Source organism: Pteronotus mesoamericanus, unplaced genomic scaffold (genome assembly GCF_021234165.1).
Source record: "Pteronotus mesoamericanus isolate MK-2021 breed Mesoamerican mustached bat unplaced genomic scaffold, CSHL_Meso_final scaffold_85, whole genome shotgun sequence".
In the NCBI taxonomy this organism is placed as follows: domain Eukaryota; kingdom Metazoa; phylum Chordata; class Mammalia; order Chiroptera; family Mormoopidae; genus Pteronotus; species Pteronotus mesoamericanus.
Window position 1 is genome coordinate 54,221,048 of NW_026555329.1, and position 17,341 is coordinate 54,238,388.

Here is a 17,341-nt window from a genome sequence, read left to right on the forward strand (position 1 = left end):
TTACTTGATTTTCGCACACACAGATACTTTTAGGTATGCTATTCTTAGTTATGTTATTTTTATAAAATGTTATCTCCTTACTAATGGTTAATCAATCAAAATGACTATTTCAATTTAGTTCTACATTTGGATTGAAAGTTGTCAATAATTAGAAACTAGAAAACTTCAATGTTGAAAATATATAACACGTAACTTAAATTTATACTCTATTTTCCAGTATGCATTGGCTTTTCTTGCTCTTTCCATGGCTTTAATTGTATTTTTTTTCTTCTATATTTTTATCATGGCACACAAACTCAGAAAACCTGTTAAGGCAACTACATAATGCAATCTAAAAATCCGGTTAACATATTGCTATGGAAACTAAGAAATAGAAACAGCACTCTAATTATTCCTTTGGACAACTATGGCTAACTGTGTGTGTGTGTGTAAGAGAGAGAGAGAGAGAGACAGAGAGAGAGAGAGATCATTAGTTTATTCACTTTTATTGAAAGTTGCTACTGAACCCAAAAATCTATAATTGACCTGTCCTTAAATAGGCCCAGTACCTTCCAGCCATTAAACTATCATTTTAATATGAACCGCAGTCATTGTTAAATTATGCCATTTGATATCAAGAAATCTTTGGAAGAGTGAATTGCTTATTTAGCCTCACAGGCTGCTGCCTCTTGGCATGGTGTGAAGAACACCTGGTTGGGATTTGAGAGCTAGATTCTAACCTGTCTCCTCTTACTAACAGCTGTGTGATCATCTTAGGACCCTTAGGCACTCAGTTTCCTCATTTGCAAAATGCTTCAATGCAGGGCCCTATTATTATGTAGAGAATTTCACTTTTCCATAAAATCAAAGAATCTGGGGTAATCACTTTAGAGGATTGAAATTCCTTGGTGTAGTCCCTGCTAACGTGTCTGGCACATAGTAAGGTCTCAGGAAAATGCTAACTACTATTCTTATTATATTTTTCTATATTTCAAGTATTTTTTATTGATTATGTTGTTAAAGTTGTCCTAATTTTTCCCTCTTTGCCCCCCACCACCTACTATCCCACTTCCCTCCAGCAGTCCCCCCTTAGTTCATGTCCATGGGCTGTGCATATAAGTTCTTTGGCTTCTCCATTACCTATATTATTCTTAATATCCCCCTATTTTGTAGTTGCCAATTATGCTTTTTAATCCTTGCACCTTTTCCCCCTTTCTCCCCCTTCCCCTTCCAGCTGATAACCCTCCAAATAATTTCCATACCTATTTTTCAGTCTGTAGTAAATAATTCTCGAACCTGTATCGTACATTTTTCCATTACTGTAAATATCTAAGAGATACTATTATCTAAAAAAGCCCTTAGGAGTGTTGGAAAGGAGAACAGTCCTAAAAAGCAGTGTTCTTCCTCAGATCTCATTACCTGTGTTTATTTTCTCTAGATGTTAACGTGAATTTTTATATTGATAAGTGAGATATAAAAAGTTATCCTAACACAATTAGTCCTAATGCAATTCAACAAGCCCACAAACCTTTTTTAAAAATCATAAGATTTCAACATTCAAGAATTATACTTTTGTCCTGTTTTGCTTGTTCATTGATGTTTGCCTAGTTATGTAATTGGTCTGTTTCCTGCTGTTAAAAAATAATAATAATAAACTGAGGTTTCCTCCGGGTTAAAGTCTTGGGTTGTTCTTCCTTCCAGAAACCGGAATTATTATAGAAGGGTAAATCGCTACATAATAAAATCATTGGACAATCCGTCCATTCACTCCTACCTCTGCCTCTGACAGTGAATTCCGTGTTTATGTGGTCCCAAGTATTTCTTTACCCGGGTCAGTGTCTGAGCTTAACCGAGACGCGGGAGAGGCAAACCCTCGTGTTCTTCCCGCCTGCAGAGCGCGGAGTGTGCGTGCGAGGGCCGCGCGGGGTGAGCGCGCCCGGTGACGCTCGCCTCGCGAGCGCCAGGAGGGGGAGACTCGGTCCCGTTTGTCTACGGCTGTGCTAACTTCAAACTGCCCCCGCTGGGGGAGGAGAGAGCGCGTAGCCAGGACGAGAAAACTTCTCCACCTAAAAAGTTTCACCTTGTCGTGGGCTGGGGGAAGGGTGAGAGGAAACGCGACCCCCGCGGGGCCAGGCGAGGCGCGCTGGCGGCAGGAAGGGCGGGAGCTGATTTCCCCCTCTGGGTGGTGCCAGTCAGCACCTCATCGATCCTTGGACCCACGGACGAGGCCGACGGACAGCACGCCAGACAGACGAACACGTGCTGGGGCGGGCTGGAGGCCGAGTGCCTGGGTCGAGTGGCGGGGCCGTGCCTCCCGCCTGGACGCTCCCGGGCTGCCGCGGGGCGCGCGCGCCGATACCCGGCTGAGTCACCGGCTGGTCAGAGTGCGGGTGGGAAGAGGCGGAGGGAGCGCCGCCGCTGGCAGACCAGACGCTCGCCGGGCCCGACCGCAGGTGACCGGAGGCTCGCACCCAGCGCTGCGTGACCACATGCAGAGCCTACGGGAGGGTGCGAGCCAGATGCGGGACGACAGCTGACTTGCTTTGAGGAGGCAAGGAGGCGCAGAGCGCGCGGGTGGTCCCTGCGCGGACTGACTTCTCTGCCGCGGGTCCCTGGTCACCTCAAGGTAAAACTACAACGCCTTCAGATCCCGCACCCCACCCCTCGCCCTAGCGCTTCTGCTCTCTTTGTTCCCTAAGAGATCTGACTGCTGGTGCACAGGGCAAGACCAGAGAAATAGGCGAGAGTTTAGAGGCTTTAGAAACTCAAAGGACGTGGTCAGGGGGGAGGTCGAAGCGAGAATCGGGCTTTTCGTTTTGGGGGTTTGCTTCTGACGGCCACCTGTATGACTCAAGAGAGAGAGGTCTGGGGTAGGGGGTGGTGTTTGTTTATCAAGGCCAGGCAAGTTTCAAGGCAGGGATCTGACTCAGCCCTTACAAAAGAAATCCGGTCACCCTGTCCCACGGTGATAGAGCTGACAAGGTTCAAACCCAGAGGTTTCCTTGTTCTCAACCCTGCTTTATCGGTGTTAGGAGGGGGTTCTTCCAAGTGACAGATGTTTCTGTGAAGGGCTGAAATCTTTATTTCTGGCAAATACACAGTATTTGTGATCCATCATTTTCAATTGTACCTTAGCTCTTTGCTGGGGCTCTGTGGAGAACATCTATCTTATTAGGTAAAACAGATTATAACCAGAGGTCGGATACTCTGGCTAGTATTGTATCTGCCCCAATAATTAAAGCACAAATGAAAGTATTTACACTGACTATTGCTAAAGCAGAATTTACAACAAAGTATGGTTTCGTATTTCATACCTTTTATGTTCCAAAAGAGCCATTTACAAATTTGGCAGTTGAGGGGGGTTCCAGTGGCTCATGCAGGAGTAGTTGCCCAAAGTATTTTACCTTATCACAGTTTTGTGTTCAAAGGAGCCCTGAGGTAGAACAAAATATTGTCAGCTCTCAGGCACAATAATCAGGGTAGTTTAATTGCCAAGTTAAGATGGTCAATAAATATGAGAGGATTGTAAAAACTGACATTGGACAGAGTATAAACTATCTGGACCCTCTCCTGAATTTTAGGAAGACTGTTCATATTTTGTAGAGTTGGGTAGAGGTTTTTCTGTCCTTTCCATCAGCCAGACACATGCACATTGCCATGCAAATGGATTCAGAAAAACGTTATTTTCCTTTACAGCTAAATTATTTAGCTGATTGATTATTTTTTTTCTGCACGAAGATGATCTGAAAGTAGTGTACATCATGTTTCTCTGTGCTACTAGGCCATAAATTGTGCTTTTATGTAAACTAAGTGTTGCTTGGATTATTTACAGGTACATAGCTTTCCTTTCTAGCTCTAAGTGTATTGGGCTTTGTTTTAACATATAAACTTCCATAATGGAACAGAAGTGAGGCGCTTTGGTTTCAGTCATAGATTGCAAGTTGGTGGTGTATTCAGACTTGAACTACTGAATAACACAGGTAAAATGTACATTACTCACAAGAAATTTTTATAGTACCAAAAATGTGTCTGATTGCCTATAATATCTACTATTGTTTTTAAAATTCTTTTCAAGTTTAACAGTGCATAAGTCTACAGTTATTAACCTAAATATATTTTGATTTGAACTTAATGGAATTTATGGAATATAAAAATGATCTGACTACTGCTTTTTCAAAGATTGCCCTGTTCTTAATACATCACAAATAGGGGTTTACATTATATGTGTATTCCGTGCCTTCAGAATTAGTGGAGGAAGTTTGTCTGAATGATAAAGATGTACAAGATAAGCCAAATCAGTCAGTATGAAAGCTCACAACTCGTATTTTCATGACCTTTAAACCTACAATAAAATAAAATGACACTTTTCTAAGCAGGAAAATACCCATCTTACAAATTCATTTTAATAAAATGAATTGTTTTATTATTTAATTTATTATTAAAATGAATTTGTAAAATGGGTATTTTCCTGCTTAGAAAAGTGTCATTTCCATTATAGTCTTAATTTTTTAAAATTTGTTTTAATGAGGATTAGACTAAGAAATACTTTTCAGAAATCAATTCCCTTAGCTGTTAGTGAAAAAAAAAAGTCTGAAATAGAATTAGTCTAATTTTCCTTTTACAAAGCTTGTACAATAACCTTAAATAAACTTTCAAAGGTGGTCATCTCAAAATAAAGTGAATAACTCTAAAAGGCTAACATTCTCTGAGGACACGCCTTTCTCTATGTGGATGCACCAGTGCCTATGGTGACACAACCTATGATGAGTACATAGCTCCCTACACATTCAGAGCACCTCCCATCTCTCTGCCCCCTTCCTCCTCATCCCTTTCCCCTGATTTGGCCAGAGCTGCTTCCAAGCCCTTGTGTGCCCCCATTTCTCCACTGCATTTTAATGTTTCTTCATCATTGTCGTTAGGCTTAATGCTTCTCACAAAAATCATCTATGGTTTCTTTTCCCCCATTATTCCTAATATTTCCTTGGGCTGCTGTGTTTGTTCATGGGATACCAGATTTCCTAATTGTGCTGCCTTGAGGGGAGGAAATATGCAGAAACTCAAGTGCCAGGGAGTTCACCGCACTGGTGTATGTTGAAACTTTTGTCTTTGACTCTGAGCCCTCAGGACAGAATTTCTTCATGGGGTTTGCTCAGTGCAAAATAAATAGTCACCTCTTATTAATAAATGATGGATATACTGACTAATATCATTTCAGCATCACTTGATTTAGCAGACACTGAGTTACTGCCAGGCCCACATTTCCCTCACCAAAAATAGCAAAGCACTGTATGTAGAGTATCATATGGGTTTGCGTCTAGGGGAACATTTTTCCAAAAGGAAGAAATTAAATCTCTGCCCTGGAGTAATTTACAATCTAGATATACAGATAAATAACACACATAAAATGGAACAAAGATCCATAATTATTAGGGCGACAACACATGAGAATGACATTGTTAGAAATCATCCTATTTGCTATTAGAATTTTACTTTTCAGTCAAAATATTGGAACCTAAAGACCTCTTAATATTTTCAAGCTGCTCTGAGTATATCATCTGATACTACAACAACCTTACAATATAGGCAATATCTTAACTTCCCCATGTTATTGACAACAAAACAATGTGCAAGAGCCTAGCTCCCAATCTATCCGAACAGCACCATACAGCCCCTGCCCAATCATCAGTGAAGGTTAACTATTTGAAACATTTCCACTGACAAATAGGTTGGGATCCTTAAGTTAGTGATAAATGACAAATATATATTTCTAGTCTCTAGAGTTTTTCTCATCTCCTCTTTACTTCTTTTCTCATTTTCTCTTTTTGTAGTAATGCATACCAAGAAAAGCTTCATTCATATGTGTGGAGCACTCCTATTATCAGATTAAAAATTGTGAATAATTTTGTAATCTCTCCTGTCAGAGAGCCCATTCTCAGATATCTTTTCAGTTGTGTTTAACAGTTAGTATATTCCCTTTGGTATTTGTTTCAATAAAAACATTCAACGAAACCTGACTACTTTGCTTTCTAAGGGACAAAATGAAAAAAGTATTTTATAAGCTGTATAAGGTATTGATAATTGAGAGAAAAATCATACATGTCACATTTGTAGCAGGAGGTATAAGCACAGTGCAATTTAAAGAAAAAGAACACAACATTTAACTGGCTAATCACACACCCAGGTATACATATTTTTTCTGTGACAGTGTGAATTTCTGAAAGTATGTTTATGAAGGATACTTCTGTTGTTTTCAATATTTGTTATAGCCATAGGGCCCAGAGAAAATTATATGAGCTTATGGGCCATGTAAATTATCTAGTGGTCTATAGGATTTGAATATGTATTTCTCCAAATATAACAAGGGATTATTATGAAATATGGTCAGAACAATTATGAAATGTCGTCAGAGAACCACAAGTTTTAGTGAAAGCTAAGTTCCTATACTCCAAGAATGTGATTAAGGATTTAGTCATTTGAGATAATTTGTTGTGTACCTACTAGGCTTAACTCTAAATTCTGGCAATGCAGCAGAGAATGAAATAGGCAAAAATCTCACCACATGATGCTCTGTTCCATATTTAGGAAGGCAAATAATAAATAAAATGTGTTGTATATGAGGTGGTGATAAGAGCTATAAGGAAACATAAAGTGGTGAAAGGGAGTAAGAACTGTCAGGGGTAAGAGGAGATGGGGTGGTGATTGAGAAATTCAGTAATTGTGTCAAAGAAGGCCTTACTTCAAAGGTGGCCTTTGAGCCAGTGCGCAGTGGAGATGAGAAAAAAGACCAATGTGGTTAGCTGGAGCAGAGATTCTACTTGGCATTCCTCAGGAGTGCCATTCTCATTTTGTTTCCCGTGGAATTGTGCAGTCTACAACCTGTTTAGCTATACATGGAGCCTCTGATTTTGGGGGGAAGTACCTGGACAGTATCTACCATGGTTCACTACAGTCTCAAAAATGAAGATGAAGTTGTGGCCCTCATTCCTTGGTTTATGGGGTATGGAAGAAGAGAACCCATGGTATTTTCCTCCATTTACCTGGTCCCATCCCTATATCCAATCCTTGATCAGGGATATTGCTCCGTTTGAACAATTCTGCTTAGTTTCTACACTGTGAGCCTGGCCCAAAGGGATTTGTTGAGACCAATACCCATAGCCTTTGTCACGAATCCCTTTCACACTGTAATATAAATCTGGAGACAGCAAGGGAGGCAATTTTTGATGGTATATATCTTCTGTCTGCTGTGCACTTCTTTCCTTTTCTCTCTCACCTTTGTTACCCTTTTCAGTGTTAAACCACTATGTTGGATTTTCATCTTCTTTTTTTCCTTCTCCCTTATGCCCTATCTATATCCTGTATCAACATTTGCAAACAGTTAACCTAAATAAGTAAAGCTAACCCTTTCACTAGGGACCGACAACCTACTCAGAAAAAGCCCTATCTAAGAGGGGGGTCAGCCACTGCTTGGCATCATCAGGGTTGTCATGAGGCCCAGTGTGTGGTGTGTGCCCATGTGGTGCTGTCTTTCAAATTTTCAGGAGAAGCTAGAAATCTCTCAATACTAATATGTTGACTTAGCATGTTTAAAACTTTGCAACTAGAGAGACAAAATTTCTGTGGGCCAGCTTTGGCTCCTGATGGTCCTGTTTGCAATCTTTGTCACAACTGTATCTGCCAAGTGATCCCCCCTGTGACCTTCAGGTACTGTGTGAACTTCAGCAGCATACTTGGCCAAAGAGCCCTAGGACCACTTCTACAAAGTAATATTGTAGAGTTACCAGATTTTTTTTTCCTTTCTGTAACATAAGTTTAGCAATTTAAAAAAGAAAAATATGTTTTATAATTCTTATATTGACACCTACTTATTTTTCTAAATTCATCAGCTGTATATATTTCTAAACTAAAGGGTAATCTAGCTATTTCATTCTTAAACTGAAACAATCATTTTCTGAAACCTAAATTCATCATAACTTTGTATGTATATTTCATATTTCATTTTCAAATTCTCATTCAGAATAAACCCTCTTTGGAATACTGGCACTTACTTTGTTTTGTTTTGTTTTAGATCTGCCTGAATTTCACCAGTTGTTATTCCTCTACCATTGAAATTCAAAACGCGCACTGTGTTGGTTTCGAGTGCCCTTTAAAAGCCATCAGATTAGTGTTGCAATCTATTTTTCCAAAGGAATAAAGGCTCACAGGTTGTGCACTAACTTGTTTCCTTTAATCCTAAAAACTTGGTGAAATACCCAGGCTAGTGGCCTTCCGGAAAGCCATTGTGTTAAAATAGATTATGTACTGTATTTCTTCCTACTATTTCAGTGCAAATATAACAATATATCATGAAACAGTGCACATATTAAGAACAATGGCCTTTTCCTATTTTGAAATACTCTTATATTCCCCGATAGTTGGAAATCTGAGACGGCACCTAGAATCTCAGGTCTAATTTTAAAGTTGTATATGAAAAAATTGACTTGGAGGAATTAAAAAGGACTCCAAATGCTCAATAAGACCATGGAACAGTTTTGGTTTTTAATATTTTACTTAATATCAGGAAGAGCAATCAAAGCTGGAGACCTTTCAAATAATGTAGTTTTCACAGAGAAAAAGAAGTAAATTTGGTTAGCAGAAAGCAGGTTGCCTCCTTTTGAGGCCTAATCATGTGTGAAAGGAAAGCTCAGCCAAGTTTTGGATCCATGAGACCATATTATCTATCTTTAAAAATAAATTTTGGGTTTCCACAAGACTAACGTGTTTAGACCAGCATTTTAGTTCTTAAAAATTAAACCTAGGGGTCTTTTAAAAGAAATTTAATCCATGTGTTTTTGATTCACTAAATCCTAAATCATTACCCATAAACTGAATGTCTCTCTAAGCTCTTTGATGTCTAAGAAATCTTTGAAACCATGTAAGGCCTTTTTGTCCCAGAAAAATAGGAAGGTGGTTTTTACTAAGGGTCAGTAAACAGCATCTTCAAAAATCTGAAATCTAAAATCTTGCAACCATGACAGAATGGATGTTTGAATGAGTGCTAATGCATTTTTCTGAAGTAACGTGAAAAATACAAGTATTTTTAAAGACAAGTACTGTTCCGTTATAATCCTTACTAACCCCAAGGACATTATTTTGGCACTTCTCATTCTATTCTAATATGAAGTCCAAATATTTATTAAAAGTTTATCCTGGCACACAGTAGGTACTCAGTAAATATGTTGTTGAATGTTAAATGAATGACATTTTCTTCTGTTCAGAACCTTCCACCTAATGTCAGTCTTTCTATTCAATATCATATCCATCTATCATGTCTTGGAATGAGGTCTGTTCTGAGTCACTGACCTGGTTTGACAAACATTTTAAATAAGCCATCTAACTAAATATATGTCATTTATTGAAATTCATTCTGTACCATGAAGCATCTGCCTTGCAAAGAGTGCTGAAAATAGGAAGGAATTTCTAGGCTAATGCGACTTAAGTATTAAGTTCTTACAATATCCTTTTGAAAATTGATTTTTTTCCCTTCTTCTACTATTCCTGCTATCCTTCCCCCCACCTTGACATGCTTACTTTTGGAAAACTATGCATGGAAAAGAGCATACAGGCTTACAAGTTCAAACAGGCTTAGAAAACATAAGGCTATGATCATAAGTTGTCATAAAGACTACTCAACAATAATAGTGGTGTTGGGGTTTCCTCCAAATTACATGGATGACACATCTTTGAACTCTATTGTGTGGAGAAAAACACCTTCTTACTCTAGTTATGTTTCCTGTTTGTGACTCTGTGCTTTCTGGTAAGTAGGCTTCCCATATGGGCTTGGCCCAAATATATTACTTTAAGTGCAGTTGAAATGCACATGACTAGAGTATTAAAGCTATGGAAACAGCTACCCCTTCTGTCTAAAAGAAAGAAAGTAGAATTCAGAAGGCGTAGTACTGAAACATGGACATTGAGATCTTTTTATTATATTTTTCTAATTACTTACCACATTTGGCTCCCAGAAAACCTTCCCTGATCAAAAGAGTCTTCTTTCTGTGTGACATTGGGGTACCAGAATTTGACAATTTCTTATATCTTGACAGGAAGATAAAGGAAAATTGTATTACTGTAGTTTTGAAATGCAGATTCTCTTAAGTAAAACTGAAGGTCTGCCAAATACATATATCATCATTAAAGCTTGTTTTGAAATTTAATTATAGATAACACTATATAAGGAGTAACTTATTTATGTAGTTTTGACATTAACATGCTTAATTTTTATTTCAGTGGTTAACCAGAGAATCAGTAATAATTATATATTAATCTGTTAGCACACATTTATATTTAAGTGATTTTTAACTCCATTTAAAAGGTCTCACAATTTAATAAATGTGTAGTCAAATGCCTCTTTATTTATACATTTGAGAAAATGTAGTTCAATTTAAGTAAATTTTTGTGATAACTCTCGTGCCACAGTAAAGAAAATAAATAATGAAGGAGAAGACCTGTAAGCTTTGATGGGGTATTGGATCTATTAGGTTAAGGGAGGAGAGAGATAGGTGGATACACTGCAGAGTCATGGGCACGGGTATATTGCAAGTCATGAATAGAGTGTCCCATTAGGAATCAGGCTGCTGCTTTATAATTAGGAAAAATGACTAGTCAAAACTGAGTAGGGAATCAAGAGAGCTCACAGATAAATGGTAGAGCACATCATGAGCAAAGTGTGAACCTACTCCAGCTCTGTCACAGGTGGTTTGATTCTAGGAGAAGCTAGAGCATCATTGATCTAGTCCTAAATCAGGCCTCTTAGTTTACCCTACCCTCATGTACCAGTAAGAATAACAGGAATATGTAGCAGAAGCAGGAAGGACTTTTATTTTGAGTGTTGGAGGTGTGTCCTAAGTCCTTTATTAGCTACTCACAAACACTAAATGAAATTCCATGTTCTCAGAGGAAATCACAGTATTAAAAGAGAAAGCAAACAAACTTGTAAATTTTTTACACCATTTTCATGACTAAAATTTCCTAGCATATCAGTGATTATAAAGAATCTATTACTGTTGGGAGTCAAGAGGGAAGGAGGGAGGGGTGGCCGGGGAAAGTGAAGGAAAGGGTCAAGTCAAGGAACATGTATAAAGGACCCATGGACAAAGCCAAGGTGGGGAAAGATTGAAAGAGGGAGCTGGGGGAGGGGAGCAGGGGAAAGCGGTGGTGGGAAGGTGGAGACAAATGTATTTGAACAAAAAATAAAAATTAAAAAAAAAAATCTATTACTGTAGGGACCAAAAGTTATGTCCCTAAAAACTATTTCCTTAATTGCTTTCCATTGGGTTTTATCATCTACTATGGATGTATATTAGCTTTTCTTGTGGATGTTACCTTGAGGCCATTTCTTTGAGCCTTAATTATACAGAGTTCATGCTGGAGTGTGCATAGGAATTGCATTTATAATTTTCTAAACATGAACTCAGACAGTGGTGTATAGGTTTGAGGAAAGATCATAATAGGGCTTGCCTTCGCTTCTTTTTGCTCCTCTGAGAGTCTTAGGTGAGCAGCTGTCATCTGATTCTCGCCTCACGTTCAGGCGGAATCCCCCTAGCTCCTACTGATTGTTATACTGTCCAAAGTGAGGTTGTGGTCTGGCTACTATCTAATTAAGACAAAAACAGCAGACAAATGGAATCATTTAGGGCCAAATGAGACTTTGGGCTTAAAATACTACGCTGGCTGTTTGGTTTTTTGTTTTTGTTTTTATTTTTGTTTTTAGTGTAAAATAGTACAAAAATATTTTAAGTTCTACTGAGTTATAATAAAATAGCGGATAAAGAAAAGTTTGTTGACAGGAAAAAAAGCTTCCTCCAAATGGAAATGAATATGCTTTTTGGACTTTTCAAAAATTCACCTCCTATCATGTCAGAATTAAGATAATTTTAAATTCTATATCATTCTCACTAATAATACTTGTTCAGTGAAATCGGTACATTAAGATCCAATGATTATAGACATACTTTGGGTCTTCAAAGAGCTTACAAAAAAGTGTTCCTTAAGTCACCAGAAAAGTGGAGATAAAACCTAGGACAGTTTCATTAAAAACAATGAAAGGTGACAGCCCTTGAATCTGTGTTATAAGTTCATTAATTACTTTCCACATGTTACTAAAGATTCTGAGTGAATAACCAGACTGCTATTTACGAGCAAGACTTCCTCACAATTTCTAAATAGGTTTTAATTTTCAGAGCTAGAAGATCAATATATCTGATTCATTATTTTAGCATCTTTAGACTGTTGGGTTTATTGAAATGAGAACAGGGTATCTGTTTCAGTATATTTTTATTTTCCCCAAAGTTATTTTTTGCAGATTTCAATAAAACTAGTTTTTGAAATGAAAACAATCAAATGCTGACATTTCCTCTTAATAAAGGTTTATAGATCTGTTGAATTATATAAACATTACAAGGAATTCACTGCAGAAGTCAGGATTATGGAACCAATCAATTCTCAGGTCTGCCTTGCAGACTGCTTAGACACTCAGTGGGAATGGGCATTAGGATGAGTTTCACATCAGTTGAACTTGTGTTCTTGTTTTGGTCATTTTACATTTTCTTCCCATTACAATGATTGCAAACTTTTACCATTCTCTCAAGTTTTTGAATCTCTTTGCCTCCTCTTATTTTCAGTATAATATTTTTCTTTATGTTTTAGAGAATAAACAGAAGGCTAAGTGGCTTTCATGTTACCCATTATGACCTCCCTGCCTCTGTCCCAAATGATGAAATGGTCTTTTCAATGAATGGTTTTGATTCTGCTTTTTCTCACATCTTTGGACACTTTGTTCCATCTATCCCATCTTCCTACCAAACGCTTCCCATCTTTTAAAATCTCCCTCACCTTTTTCCATTCAGCCCTTACTTCTTCTAGAAAGAAAGAAAACACCTATGTCCACAGAATCCTTAATTACACAACTATCTTAAGTATTCACTCCTAATTCTGCCTTTTAATGAAGAATTTTGAAAATAAATTTCTAACTCATTCTCTCTACTCTCATTCATTCCTTAATTCATTCTGCTCATACAATCTGTCCCACACTTCCAAAAAAGTGTCCTCACAGTAATCACCAATAACCTCCTGATTGTCAAATATGACTGATACTTTTGTTTTTATCCCACTTGACCCTTCTGAAATTTGATACCGTACATTGTGCTCTTCCTTTATTGAAATTTCTCTTTATGTTTTAGAAATACCACTCAAATTTTTTACCTTTAGAATATAAAGGTTAGATTCTGGGTTCCATCTGAATCCCTCCTTTCTACTAACTAAACATGCCCACAGGTGATCTCACTTATCTCTATGACTTCCAATGTCCTGAGGGACCAGAGGTTTATAGATTGCTATCTCTGAGTCCCTCTTTAGACCACCATGCCAATGTTATTAAGTACCTTATAGACATTTCCACTTGAATGACCAACAGATACCTCAGAGTTATTAACTGATCGATCATTTTTGCTTCAAAACTTTTCTATGCCTATTTTCCTTACCATTTACAACACCCAAATCAGACATCTTTTTGCCATCATTGATTCTCAGTTTCCCCCATAATAAAAATCTACGTTGAATTATTATCACATAAATTTTATCTCTTTAAAATCTTTCTAACCTAGTCCTTTCTTCCAATCAGATCCATACCTCCAGAGTCTTTGTTCAGGATCATTCTTTCATATATTAATGCATTCCATGATCCATTCTTCAACAAATTTTTACCAACTGTCATATTCTGGCATTATGCTAGGGGCTGAAACCTGAGCTTATAGTCTAGTGAGAGATAACAGATGAGTAAAGTACAACACAATGTGAAAATGTCTAGATATGGGGAAGGCAGGTTTGATGTATGAGTACATGGAAGAGTACCTAATCTCTTACCAGAGGGCAAGAGAGACATCAGAGAAGGCTTCCTAAAAGAAGCGTTCCCTAAAATGAGAATGAAGGAGAATAAGTTAACCGCATGAAGGTGAGAACAAGAGTGTTCCATAAAGAGGTATCCACATGTGTTGAGATCCAGAGTGGGAGAGCACGTGGCTTGCTTCAACAACTCAGAGAAGGGCAGGGTGACTACAGCCTAGATTTCTAGAGGGGTGATGGCAAGAAGCAAAGCTGGAGAGTTAGACAGAGGCCAGATTATGCATAGCTTTTAAGCTGTGCTAAGGCATTGAATTGTTTTTAAACAAGAAAGTAACAGAGAATCAAGATGGCGGAGGAGTGAGTGAAAGTCACACTGACCTCCTTCCAGGACCAACCTGGAACTACAAATAAATTGTGGAGAAATCACCTGGAACAGACAAATGAACAATAGCGAGAGAGGAGCCTTACAACTTTGGAGACAGAAGAATCAGCCTTAGCGCAATCTAATCAGAAGATACTCGAAAAGGTGGGCGGGGTGCCCACGGCTAGAACTAGAAGGATACTGAAAAGGCCAGTTGGATCCCCCTGAGAAGAGCTGGGTCTAAACCAAAAGCAGGGATCTCTGGCCCACAGCACCAGAGCCCCCCAAATACATAGAAAACAGCCAGCTGCGAAAAGCGGCAGGGTTGCACTCTGCCAGAGACAGGCGGCTGGAGACTCAAAGAACCATTTAAAGGGCCAAAGCATAAATTTTTATTTGCAGCCACTTACCCTGGTCTCCAGCAAAGGTGGGGGCAGAGAGGGCTAGGGACACTTGAGGAGACACTGGGGAAGGAGGCTTTGGGGAGAGAACTGAGAGAGTAGCTGGAGGGATCTCGGTGCTGACTCATCCCCCATGCGGCAGCAGCCATCTTGCTCAGGCAGAGACCACTTCCCCTGAGAGGCACCAACATCAAAGGACCCAATAGCCACACCCCCAGATGGGATTCCACCCCACAACTTGCTGGCTAAGCTGTCTGCTGAGTGCAGAGTGGCAGTCACAGATAGTAGATCACTCGCTAAAGGAGGCACACAGAGGTCTGGAGACACTTGAGGAGTGACTAGAGAAGGAGGCTTTGGGGAGAGAACAGAGAGAGTAGCTGGCGGGATCCCAGTGCAGACTCCTCCCCCATATGCCCGAGCATGAGAGAACCCAATAACCCCGCCCTGACCTGTCTAAGGCACCCTACTGAGTGCAGAGTGACTAGATTAACAGCTGAAGAAGACAGCCACAAACAGTAGATTGCTGGAAGTCTCGAACAGACTGCCTAAGGTCAGACAGGGTCAACATCTGACATCATCAGAGACAGATCCAGAAAGTAAAAACAGTGGTCTGCAACCATAGAGGTTCCCACCACAGAGTCAGGAAATCAAGACAGATCGACTTAAGAATCAAAGCAAAAGAGAAGAGTCTTACAAATAATGGGAAGACAAAGAAATACCCCCCACTCAAAGGGAAAGGAGGAATCCCCAGAAAGAGAACTAAATGAAATAGAGGCAAGTAAACTATCAGATATTGAGTTCCAAACAACCGTTCTAAGGAAGCTCAATGAGCTCAGTGAGCTCAGAGAGAATTACCAAAACTACAGGGAAACTATGAAGAACTTACTGCAAACAATATCAGCATGAAAAAGGACATAGAAATATCAATCAGAGACAAGAGGAAATGAAGAATACAGTTTCTGAATTGAAGAACACAGTAGAAGGAATCCAAACCAGGTTAGATGAAGCTGAGGACTGAATCAGCGAGCTGGAGGACAAGGTAGAAAAAAGCTCCCAGAAAGAACAAGAAAATGAAAAAAGACTCAAAAAGAATGAAGAATCATTGAGGGAAATGCAGGACAACCGGAAACGTAATAATATCCGTGTAATAGGGATACCAGAAGAAGAAGAGGATGAGGAAGGGATAGAGAAGCTGTTTGAAAAAGTAATAATGGAAAAGTTCCCCAATAGGAGGAGAGAAAAAGTCACACAAGTCCAGGAAGCACAGAGGGTCCCATTGAAGAGGAACCCAGTGAGGCCCGCTCCAAGACACATCATCATGAAAATGACAAATATCAAAGACAGAGAATCCTAAAGCCTGCAAGGGAAAAAGAGGTAGTAACATCTAAGGGAGCCTCAATATGGCTAGCATCTGACTTCTCAACAGAAACACTGCAAGCCAGAAGGGAATGGCAAGAAATATTCCAAGTCATGAAAAGCATTGGCCTGCCGCCAAGACTGCTCTACCCAGCAAGGCTCTCAGTTAAAATGGAAGGCGAAATAAGGAGTTTCCCAGACAAAAGAAGACTAAAAGAATACACATCCACCAAACCAGCACTGCAAAATATGTTAAAGGGACTGGTTTAAGATGAAGAAAAAGTTTCTATAAATACCCAGTTACTTTCAGAGTTGCCAGTACTTGATATTACTGATATTTTTAATACTCATTAATCTGATTGTGACAATGATATTATTTTAATTGTTCCTTTACTATTTGTTGAAACTAAACCTGTTTTAGTATATTTCTTGCCTATTTCTTTCTTTAAAAAAAAAGAGCTTTAAATGATGTTTCAGTATTCTTTATCCATTTCTTGATTAAAGGTTTGCAGAACTTTTTTCCCTAAAAAAAAAACAACTATTAACCATGTTTTAGATATGTTACAAATATTTTTCTATTCTCTTCCTTGTCCTTCAACTTTTTTATATGTATATTACTATATAGTTAAATGTTTAATATAGTCATATTGTCAATATTTATTTTATAGCTTCTGGGTTTGAATATTTTACTTCAGGTCATAAAAAATATTAGTTCTATTTTCTTCTAAAACTCCATAGATTCTACATATTGGTTTTTAACTCACCTGAGTATTTCTTGTTTAATGCGTGAAATAGGGCTCTATATTTGTTTTATTTCAAGTAATGGTGGTCCATGCACCTTATTTGTTGAATAAGCCATATTTTACCCATTGACTTGAAATATCAACTTAATCATATATTACATTGTCAGTCAGAGATATACATTTGTTCCTAGAATGCTCATTATATTTCATTGATCTACTTGATTATTTCTGTGTAGATGTCATGTTGGTTTAATTGCTGAATCTTTTTATGGTTTCAAATTTTTTAAATATTTCATTATTAACTTTGACATTTAAGAAAAATAAATAAAATCAATCTGCATTTAAGAAAGAAAGAAAGAGAGATGGAACTGCTACCTTTTGTGACAACATGGATGGAACTGGAGAATATTAAGCTAAGTGAAATAAGTCAGTTCATGAAAGACAAGTACCATATGATCTCACCTATAAGTGGACTCTATTCAACAAAATAAATTAATGAACAAAATAAATCACAGGCATGGAAACATGGAGCGGACTGAAAATGACCAGAGAGGGTGGGGAAAGAGGACAATGGTGGAAAGAAGGGGAAAGGACTAGACAAAGAACATGTATGAATGACCCAT

At 38.4% G+C, this 17,341-nt stretch overlaps 1 protein-coding gene across 2 annotated transcripts in view; it reads left to right on the forward strand.

The window, feature by feature from the left end:
- The first annotated feature begins 2,330 nt into the window (after nucleotides 1-2,330).
- Nucleotides 2,331-17,341, forward strand: part of MET (MET proto-oncogene, receptor tyrosine kinase) — a 151,063-nt gene continuing 136,052 nt past the window's right edge. For both annotated transcript variants that reach the window (XM_054564436.1, XM_054564437.1), the window contains exon 1: nucleotides 2,331-2,605. The gene's annotated coding sequence lies outside the window, so the exon portion shown is untranslated. The remainder of the gene's footprint in view (nucleotides 2,606-17,341) is intronic.